The 11,135-nt window shown below is 44.4% G+C and overlaps 1 pseudogene; it reads left to right on the top strand.

Annotated features, from left to right (window-relative positions):
* Positions 1 to 7,431: 7,431 nt before the first annotated feature.
* On the top strand, positions 7,432 to 8,315 carry LOC123463334 (annotated as a pseudogene).
* Positions 8,316 to 11,135: the final 2,820 nt, after the last annotated feature.

The following is an 11,135-nucleotide window of genomic DNA, read 5'->3' on the forward strand; positions in this document are numbered from 1 at the left end:
TCAGGAGGCAGAGGTAGAAGGATCACCAAGAGTTCGAAGCCACCCTGAAACTACCTAGTGAATTCCAGCCTGGGCTAGAGCAAGACACTACCTCAAAAAATAAAACAAAGCCGGGCGTGGTGGCGCACGCCTTTAATCCCAGCACTCAGGAGGCAGAGGTAGGAGGCTCGCTGTGAGTTCGAGGCCACCCTGAGACTCCTTAGTGAATTCCAAGTCAGCCTGGGCTAGAGTGAGACCCTACCTCAAAAAACAAAAAAAAAAAAAAAAAAGGAGGAAAGTCACCACAATTCTAACTGTAGTCATTTCTGAATATTAGGTAATTTTTATTTGATTTTTTAAAATATTTTATGTATTATATTTTAATGATTGATTGATTGAGGGACAGAGAGGCAATGGGCATGCCAGGGCCTCCAGCCACTGCAAAGGAACTCCAAATACATTCGCCACCTTGTGCATCTGGTTTTACATCAGTACTGGGGAATCAAACCTAGGTCCTTAGGCTTTGCAGCAAGTACTTTAACTGCTAAGCCATTTCCCCAGCCCTTTATTTGATTTTTTTTTGTGTGTGTATGTATGTGTTTTGGTTTTGGCTTTTTCAAGGTAGGTAGGGTCTCACTCTAGCCCAGGCAGACCTGGGACACACTCTGTACTCTCAAGCTGGCCTTGAACTCACAGAAACCTTCCTACCTCTGCCTCCCAAGTGTGCACCACACCTGGTCCTTTGTTTGATTTTTAATAACTATCCCAAAATGGTTACATATTATACAAAAGAAAATTATACAGTAAAAGCCAGGTGTGGTGGTACACACTTTTAATACCAGTACTCAAGAGGCAGAGGTAAGAGGGAGGATTGCTGTGAGTTCAAGGCCAGCCTAGGACCACAGAGTGAGTCCCAGCTCATCTTGAGCTAGAGTGAGATCTTACCTCAAAAAAAAAGAAAGAAAGAAAAGAGGGCTGGAGAGATGGCTTGGTGGTTAAGTGCTTGCCTGTGAAGCCTAAGAACCCCGGTTCAAGGCTTGATTCCCCAGGACACATGTTAGCCAGATGTACAAGGGGGTGTACTCATCTGGAGTTCATTTGCAGTGGCTGGAGGCCCTGGCGCATCCATTCTCTGTCTCACTCTATATATCTGCCTCTTTCTCTGTCTGTTGCTCTCAAATAAATAAATAAAAATAAATAAAATTTTAAAGAAAAGAAAAATATACAATATATTATACAAAAGAAGAGTCCTTGTTGCTAACTGTCCTGTGTTTATCCATAGGAAGAGCACGTGTCTTCTTATGCTGCATAATCATTATGCTGTGGCCCTTTGTAATTAATTCATCAATGCTGTAATTGTGTTGATATTCATGTCTTTTAATGATTACCCCAATTAAGTGAGTTTACACATTCTATAATTATTTTTAACAGTCTAGGAAGACAACTGCTGTCACATTTTAGGGTTTTGGTGGGTTTTTCTTGTTGTTGCTGCTGTTTGTTTTGTTTGTGTTTGTTTTCTGAGGTAGGGTCTCACTCTAGCCCAGGCTGACCTGGAATTCACTATGTAGTCTCAGGGTGGCCTCGAACTCTTGGCAATCCTCCAACCTGTGCCTCCTGAGTGCTGGGATTAAAGGCGTGCACCACCACACCCAGCCCTTTTGGTGTTTTTAAAGCTGATAGTAGATGGCTCCGTAGTTAAAGGAACTTGCTCACAAAGCCTGGCAGCCTGGGTTTAAATCCACAGTCCTCACGTAAAGCCAGACACACAAAGTGGTACATGCATCTGGAGTTTGTTTGCAGTGAGGCTCTGGTGTACCCATTCCCTCTCTCATTCTCTCTCTGCTTATAAATAAATAATTTTTTAAATGATGGTACGACTTCATTTACATAAAATTCTGTCATTCTTGGGGCTAGAGAGATGGCTTAGTGGTTAAGGCACTTGCCTGTGAAGTCAGAGGACCCAGGTTCAATTTCTCAGTACCCATGTAAGCCAGTTGCACAATGTGGCACATGTGTCTGGAGTTCATTTGCAGTGGCTAGAGGCCCTGCCCATTCTTTCTCTTTCTCTCCTCTCTGTCTCTAATAAATAAAAATAGACCCGGGCATGGTGGACCATGCTTTTTATCCCAGTACTCTAGAGACAGAGGTAGATCACCATGAGTTCGAGGCCACCCTGAGAGTACATAGTGAATTCCAGGTCAGCCTGGACTACTGTGAGACCCTACCTCAAAAAAAAAATAATAATAATAATAAAATAAAATAATAAATTAAAATTCTGTCATTCTTTGTTTGTTTGGTGTTTTGTTTTGTTTTGTTTTTGAAGTAGGGTTTTGCTCTAGCCCAGGCTGACCTGGAATTCATTATGTACTTTCAGAGTGGCCTCAAATTCACAGTGATCCTCCTACTTCTTCATGGGCCACCACTACTGGTTTGGGGTTTTTTGTTGTTGTTGTATTTTATTTTATTTTTTTTAGTTTTTTTTTTTTTAATTTTTATTAACATTTTCCATGATTATAAAATATATCCCATGGTAATTCCCTCTTTTTTTTTTTTTTTTTGAGAGTGACAGACACAGAGAGAAAGACAGAAAGAGGGAGAGAGAGAATGGGCGTGCCAGGGCTTCCAGCCTCTGCAAACGAACTCCAGACGCGTGCGCCCCCTTGTGTATCTGGCTAACATGGGACCTGGGGAACCGAGCCTCGAACCGGGGTCCTTGGGCTTCACAGGCAAGCGCTTAACCGCTAAGCCATCTCTCCAGCCCTTATTTTTATTTATATATTTGAGAGAGAAAGAGGCAATAGAGAGAGAGGATGGGCAGGGCCTCTAGCTGCTACAAACACACTCCAGAAGCATGTGCCATCCTGTACATCTGGCTTACATGGGTACTGTGGAATCAAACCTGGGTCCTTTGTCTTTGCAGGCAAGTGCCTTAATGGCTAATCCATCTCTTCAGCCCTTGTTTTGTTTTGTTTGAAGTAGAGTCTCATTCTAGCACAGGCCTGTACCTGGAACTCACTCTAGGCTGAGGTTGGCCTCAAACTGATAGAGATCCTCATACCTCAGCCTCCTGAGTGCTGAGATTAAAGGTGTGTGTAGGCTGGAGAGATGGCTTAGTGGTTAAGACACTTGCCTGCGAAGTCTAAGGGCCATGTTCGACTTTCCACATCCCACATTAGCCAGACACACAAAGGTGAGGCAAGCACAAGGCTACACATGCCCACTAGGTGGCGCAAGTGTCTGGAGTTCGATTTCATTGGCTGAGCGCCGAGGCCACCAATTCTCTGTCTCTCTCTAAAAAAAAAAAGATGAAAGGTGTGTGCCACCCCAGCTCTGATTTCTTCTTTTTAGCTGCCATCATCCTTCCTTTTGAGACAATCATGCTACGTAGCACAGGCTAACTTCAAACTCTCCCTCCTCCCACCTCAGCCTCTTGAGTGCTGATTACAGATGTTTGCCACCACAACAAGCCACTTTCAATTTGTTTTGTTTGTGTTGTTTTTGAGACTGGGTCTCATGAATTCTAGGCTGGTCTTGAACTCAATAGCTGAGGATGACTTTGAGCTGCTGATCCACCTGCCTCCACCTCCTGAGTGCTGCAGTTAGAGGCAAGCACCACTATTCCCGGGTTATGTAATGCTGAGGCTTGAACCCAGGGCTACACCTGCCTGACTGTCTACCGACTGAGCTGTGTCTCCTGTAGCTCCTTCCACTAGATGTCTGTTCAAATCCTTTGTCTTCTTGAAAACGTTTTTAGCCGTGCGTGGTGGCACACACCTTTAATCCCAGCACTTGGGAGGCAGAGATAGGAGGATCACTGTGAGTTCAAGGCCAGCTTGAGACTACATAGGGAATTCCAGGTCAGCCTGCACTAGAGCAAGACACTATCTCAAAAAAAAACAACAACAACAACAAAAAACACTTTAAAAAAATATTTTGGGGCCTGGAAAGATGGCTTAGCTGTTAATACACTTGCCTGCGAAACCTAAGGACCCCCGTTTGACTCTCCGGATCCCACATAAGCCAGACGTACAAAGGTGGGGCAACTGCAAGGTTGCACATGCCCACTAGGTGGTGGAAGCATCTGGAGTTCAGTGGCTGAGGCCCTGACACACCAATTCTCTTTTTCCCTCTGTCTCTCCCCACCTCTCTCTCTCTCTAAAATAAAAATAAATAATTAACTAGTTAAATATATTTTGGAGGCTGGGAGTGGTGGAGCATGCCTTTAATCCTAGCATGTGGAAGGCAGAGGTAGGAGGATCGCCATGAGTTTGAGGCCACCCTGAGACTACATACTGAATTCCAGGTCAGCTTGGGCTAGAGTGAGACCCTACCTCGAAAAACCAAAAAAAAATATATGTATTTTGGACTGGAGAGATAGCTTAGCAGTTAAGGTGCTTACCCGAGAAGCCTAAGGACCCTGGTTCAATTCACCAGGACCCACATAAACCAGATGCACAAGGTGGCACTTTCATCTGAAGTTCGTTTGCAGTGACTAGAGGCCCTAGCACACCCATTCTCTCTCTCTCTTTCTCTCTCTACCCTCACTGTAGCTCAGGCTGACCTAGAAATCACTCTATATTCTCAGGGTGGCCTCAAACTCATAGCAATCCTCCTACCTCTGCCTCCCAAATGCTGGAATTAAAGTTGTGTGCCACCACACCCAGCAAATAAATCTTTAAAATATATTTTAGGGCTGGAGAGATGGCTTAGAAGTTAAGGCGTTTACTTGAAAAGCCAAAGGATCCTGGTTCGACTCTCCAGGACCCACATAAGCCAGATGCACAAGGGAGCACATGCATCTGGAGTTCATTTGCCGTGGCTGGAGGCCCTGGTGTGCTCATTCTCTCTCTCTCTCTCTCTCTCTCTCTCTCTTTGCCTCTTTCTGTCTCTCAAATAAATAAATAAAATATATTTAAAAATATATATTTGGGGGCTGGAGAGATGGCTTAGCAGTTAAGTGCTTACCTGTGAAGCCTAAGGATCCCGGTTCGAGGCTCGGTTCCTCAGGTCCCACGTTAGCCAGATGCACAAGGGGGTGCACATGTCTGGAGTTCGTTTGCAGAGGCTGGAAGCCCTGGCGCGCCCATTCTCTCTCTCTCCCTCTATCTGTCTTTCTCTCTGTGTCTGTCGCTCTCAAATAAATAAATAAATAATGGACAAAAAAAAATTCTAAAAAAAAAAAATGTATTTGGGCTGGAGAGATGGCTTAGCAGTTAAGTGCTTGCCTGTGAAGCCTAAGGACCCCGGTTTGAGGCTCGGTTCCCCAGGTCCCACATTAGCCAGATGCACAAGGGGGCGCATGAGTCTGGAGTTTGTTTGCAGAGGCTGGAGGCCCTGGCGCGCCCATTCTCTCTCTCTTCCTCTATCTGTCTTTCTCTCTGTGTCTGTTGCTCTCAAATAAATAAATAAATAATTTAAAAAATATTTTAAAAAAAGAATATGTATTTATTCACTTACTTATTTGAGAGAGAAGGAGGGAGATAGAGAATGACCACACCAGGGCCTCCAGCCACTGCAAACAAACTCCAGATACATGTTCCACCTTGTGCATCTGTATTATGTGGGTACTAGGGAATCGAACCTGGGTCCTTAGGCTTCACAGGCAAGCATCTTAACTGCTAACCCATCTATCCAGCCCCCAAAAGAACTTTTTAAATGTATGTTTATTTGTGCATATGTGTGCCACTGCAAATGAACACCACATGATTCTGTCACTTTTTGAATCCAACTTACATGAATAGCATGGAAATTGAATCCAGGCAGGCAGGTTTTGCAAGCAAGTGCCTTTAGCAATGAGCCATATTCCCAGTTTCCTATTTAAAAACTTTAAAACCTGGGCTGGACCAGGTTGGCCTGGAATCACTGTGTAGTCTCAGGGTGGCCTTGAACTCACAGTGATCCTCGTACCTCTGCCTCCCAAGTGCTGGGATTAAAGGCGTGCACCACGACGCCAGGCTGGGAAAGGGATTTTACCCAAGAATTGTAGAGTGGCTTGGCATGCCATGTGAACCCAAACTTGTGGTTTAGTCTTGAGTTTGTGTCCGTGCCCTGCCTTGTCTAGTTGGTTAGGAAACATTTGAGCTGTGCCATTAGATAACTGTATGGCTTATGCACAGTGGAAAAGATGCTGAAGGAACAAGGGAGGGGGACTGGGAAGTAGCTGGACTGACTGGAGGAGGCAGTAGCCCGAGGTGCTTGGATGTGACTGGAGACTGTGTAGTGTGTGGCGCCTGCAGGTCTAGGAAGATACTGTGGGGCAGCCCAGAGGCTCTGAGGTAGAGGTGCCGAGCGCAGCCTTCCCTCGACCTCCACCACACACTGGTGTAGGGTCGTCTTTAGGGGCGTATCTGATGCCACATCTTGCCATCATTTTGAAACTGAAAATGGGTCTTCTGAGCTCATGCCAAAGCAGCGTGTCGGCAGCTGCGGCACATTTGTATCCCGAATTTCTCCTAACGGCAAACTGTAGGTTTTGCCTGGTTCCTTTGTATTTAAAGTTGCACTTGTTAACCTAACCAGTGTTTACAAAACCCTGTGGTTGGGGTGCTTTTTCTATAATAAAATACTATCATTTGTGAAAAAAAAAAAACTGGGCTGGAGAGATGGCTTAGCAGTTAAGTGCTTGCCTGTAAAGCCTAAGGACTCCAGTTCCAGGCTTGATTCCCCAGGACCCATGTAAGCCAGATGTACAAGGTGGCACATGTATCTGGAGTTTGCTTGCAGTGGCTGGAGGCCCTGATGTGCACCCATTCTCTCTCTGCCTCTTTCTTTCTCTGTCTGTCGCTTTCAAATAAATAAATAAAAATGAACAAAACAAACAAAAAAAGATCTACTTTAAAAAAAAAAAAACCTTAGAAAACTATTTATTATTTACTTCCTAGGGGAGAGAGAGAGAGAGAGAGAATGGCCTCTTGCCACTGCAAACTCCAGATGTGTGTGCCACTATGTGCATGTGACTTTATGTGGGTACTGGGGAATTGAACCCAAACCATCAGGAGACTGAGGTGGGAAGACTGCAGACTCAAGGACAACCTAGGCTACACAGTAAGCACTACTTAAAAAAAAATAATAATTATAAGTAAGCTGGGCATGGTGGCACATGCCTTTAATCCTAGCATTTGGGAGGCAGAGGTAGGAGGATTGCCGTGAGTTTGAGGTCACCCTGGGACTACATAGTGAATTCTAGGTCAGCCTTAGCTAGAGTGAGACCCTACCTCAGAAAACCAAATAAAGAAATAATAAGGAGCTGGAGAGATGGCTTCGCAGTTAAGGCACTTGCCTAGGAAGCCTAAGGACCCAGGTTTGATTCCCCAGTACCTACATAAGCCAGATACATAAGGTAGCCTATGCATCTGGAGTTTCTGTGCAATGGCTGGAGGCCCTGGTGTGCCCATATTCTACCTCCCTCTCTCTCTTTCTCTCTCTCTCAAATAAAATATTTAAGATTCCAACATGATGTACTGCAGCCAGAGCCAAAAGGTGCAGAAGGTGACAGTACAGCCCATCAAAGTGATCTTCAGATACTTGCAAAATAGATCTAAGGTTCAGGTGTGCCCCATAAGCAAGTGCATATGTGGACAGACAGTTGTACTATTGGTTTTGATGAGTACATGAACCTCATGTTAGATGATACATTAGAAATTCATTCTAGGGGCTGAGGAGATGGCTATGCAGTTTAAACCACTTGCTTGAACAACCTGACTGCCTGACTGAGTTCAATTCCCCAGCCACTCACATAAAAGCTAGGTGCAAAGGATAACACAAGTATATGTCATTCATTTGCAGCAGCAAGAGACCCTCACACGCACATGCATGCACATGCGTGCACACACACACACACACACACATAAAAACATTAAAAAAATAAATTTAAGGACTGAAGATAGGGCTTAGTGGTTAAAGAATTTGCCTGTGAAGCCTAAGGACCCAGGTTTGATTCCCCAGTCCCCATGTAAGACACATGCACAAGGTGGCACATGTGTCTAGAGTTCACTTGCAGTGGCTGGAGGCCCTGGCACTCCCATTCTTCTCTTTCTATCTGCTTCTTTCTGTCTCAAATAAATTAATAAAGAAATAAAATATTTTAGGGCTGGAGAGATGGCTCAGCCATTAAAATGCTTGCCTACGAAGCCTAAGGACCCAGGTTCGATTCTCCAGTACCCACATAAACCAGATGCACGGGGTGACATATGAGTCTGGAGTTCGTTTGCAGTGGCTAGAGGCCCTGGCGTGCCCATCCTCTTATCTACCTCTCTCTCAATCTCTCTCAAATAAATAAACTGGGACGGATCATGCAGAAAGGAGACATTAGCCTGCTACAAAGTGTGTCTAACTAGAAATGGTCAAGAATGTAAGAAGATTTGGTTTTTACTGTTCTTTCTTTCTTTTTTTCTTTCTTTCTTTCTTCTTTTGTTGTTTCTTTTTCAAGGTAGGGTCTCACTATCTTGCCCAGGCTGACCTTGAATTCACTATGTAGTCTCAGGCTGGCCTCAAACTCACAGCAATCCTCCTGTCTCTGCTTCTGCCTCCCAAGTGCTGGGGTTAAAGGTGTGGGCCACCATGACGAGCTTGTCCAAATTTTTAGAGACAGGGTCTCTCACTGACCTGGAACTTGCCAAGTATGCCAGACTGGCTGGCTGCTGAGCCCCAAGATGCACCTGACTCTGCCGCCATACTGGTCTTGTGTACCCTCACTCCTGGCTTTGTGGGGGCATGTATGTGAGGTGTGCGTGTGTATGCATGTTCATATGTGTGGGATGCACACACATGCATGTGGATGTGAGTGTAGAGGTCTTTTGGCTGAAAATCAAGTCTGTCCCAAACACACCTTAGAGCTGGACCCCAGGATCCATCTCCAGTGACACCTTTTGCAGCCAGGTGGCCAGAAATCCAAGATTTTTTTTTTTGCATTTATCTATTTATTTGTTTTATTTATTTTTTTCTCAATTTTTATTGACATTTTCCATGATTATAAAAAATATCCCATGGTAATACCCCCCCACTTTCCCCTTTGAAACTCCATTCTCCATCATATCCCCTCCCCATCTCAATCAGTCTCTCTTTTATTTTGATGTTATGATCTTTTCCTCCTCTTATGATGGTCTTGTATAGGTAGTGTCAGGCACTATGAGGTCATGGATATCCAGGCCATTTTATGTCTGGAGGGAACACGTTGTAAGGAGTCCTACCCTTCCTTTGGCTCTTACATTCTTTCTGCCACCTCTTCCACATTAAACCCTGAGCCTTGGAAGGTGTGATCAAGATGTTACTCAGTACTCCAGTCACTTCTTTCCAGCACTATATCTTCTGAGTCATCCCAAGGTCACTGCCATCTGAAAAGAAAAGATTCTTGCCGGTCGTGGTGGCACATGCCTTTAATCCCAGCACTTGGGAGGCAGAGGTAGGAGGATTGCCATGAGTTCAAGGCCACCTTGAGATGACAGAGTTAATTCCAGGTCAGCCTGGACCAGAGTGAGACCCTACCTCGAGAAAAGAAAAAAAGAAAAAAAGAAAAGATTCTCTACCCAAAGTGAGAGTAGCATTAATATACAGGTATAAATATTAAGAGAAGTGCTTACTGGGCAGTTTGATGAGCATAGTATATACATTTATCCAGACATCAGCAGATGTTACACCCCTAGGGCTCATGACTACCCCTGTTTTAAGTTTTCAGTATCAGGGATGTGTTTCCCCCCCACCCCATGGAGCAGGCCCCCAGTCCAATTGGAGGGCAGTTGTTTTCCACCATGACAGACGTGCTACTATGGCACCCGTTGGCTCATTTGGCCTGGCTGGCCAATTATAAGGCTTGCAGTGTCCACTGTTGAGTATCTTCACTGGTGGTATCTCTTTCTCCCATTGAACTACATGTAGAATGGCTTCTTCCAGCTTTCTGTCAGCTGTTCTACATGGAGGAGATTATCAGCTCAGTTCCAGCAGGTGGATCTCCAAGATTTAATAAAACACCTGAGTCCAACTATAAAAACTTCATGAAATTGCTAATGTGCTGAAGATGAAATCTGGGATAACCTAACTCTGTGTTCTTGGGCCATGGTCATTCATGGTTGGCTTCAAAATAAGCTATCTTCTCCTTTGGGGATAAAAAATATCCTGAGTCCATATACATTCAAACTAACACACTGAGTGAGCTAGTTCTGAACATCCAATGGGGCTGGACTAATAAGCCTCAAAGTCCACTAACATTGACTGATTTTATTTATTAGAGAAAGAGGGAAAGAATGAGGGCACCAGGGCCTATAGCCACCTTGTGCATCTGGCTTTAGGTGGGTACTGGGGAATCGAACCTGGGTCCTTAGACTTTGCAGGCAGGCACCTTAACCACTAAGTCAACTCACCAGCCCCCTATATGTGCTTCTTACAGATTATATGTTTATGGAGCAACAAGTCCACAGCAGTTTTCAACATACATACATAGTTTATTTTGTTTTTCTTCAGACAGGGTCTCATATAGCCCAGGCTAGCCCTGAATTTGAAATCCTCCTGCCTCAGCCTCCCAGTGCTGGTGCTGTGATTATAGACATATGTGACCATAACCAGCTTTGTTTTTAGTGCTTTTTTTTTTTGTGTCCTTTTGTTTTGTTTTGTTTTGTTTTTTGTTTTTCAAGGTAGGGTCTCACTCTAGCCTAGGCTGACCTGGAATTTACTATGTAGTCTCAGGGTGGCCTTGAACTCACAGCAATACTCCTACCTCAGCCTCCGAGTGCTGCTATTAAAGGCTTGTGCCACCATGCCTGGCTGGTTTTTAACATTCTTGATACTGACACTGAATGACAAGCAAACATGACTAATTCTATTCTTTTTTTTTTTTTCTTTTTCCTTCTTTTTTTTTTTTTAAATTCTACTCTTACAAGATACTTAAGCATCCTGCATTGTGTTTTCTGGCCAAAGCCTGTCTACCAACCACTCTGATGCTCTCCATCACTGATTCATTCAACACATACATAGTGAGCGCTTACTGTGTCAACACTGACAACAGAACAATGAAGACAGTACACTAAGTCTGCAGCTCTCATAGTCTCTAGTAGAAAGGTAAAGTTATGGTTGGTTAGGACAAACCCGTACCATCTGAAGAGCCTGCCATGGGAGTCTCCAGACGTTTGATTGTGTCAAGGGGGACAAAAAAAAAGGAGGATGGA

Source organism: Jaculus jaculus, chromosome 9 (genome assembly GCF_020740685.1).
Source record: "Jaculus jaculus isolate mJacJac1 chromosome 9, mJacJac1.mat.Y.cur, whole genome shotgun sequence".
Taxonomy (NCBI): Eukaryota; Metazoa; Chordata; class Mammalia; order Rodentia; family Dipodidae; genus Jaculus; species Jaculus jaculus.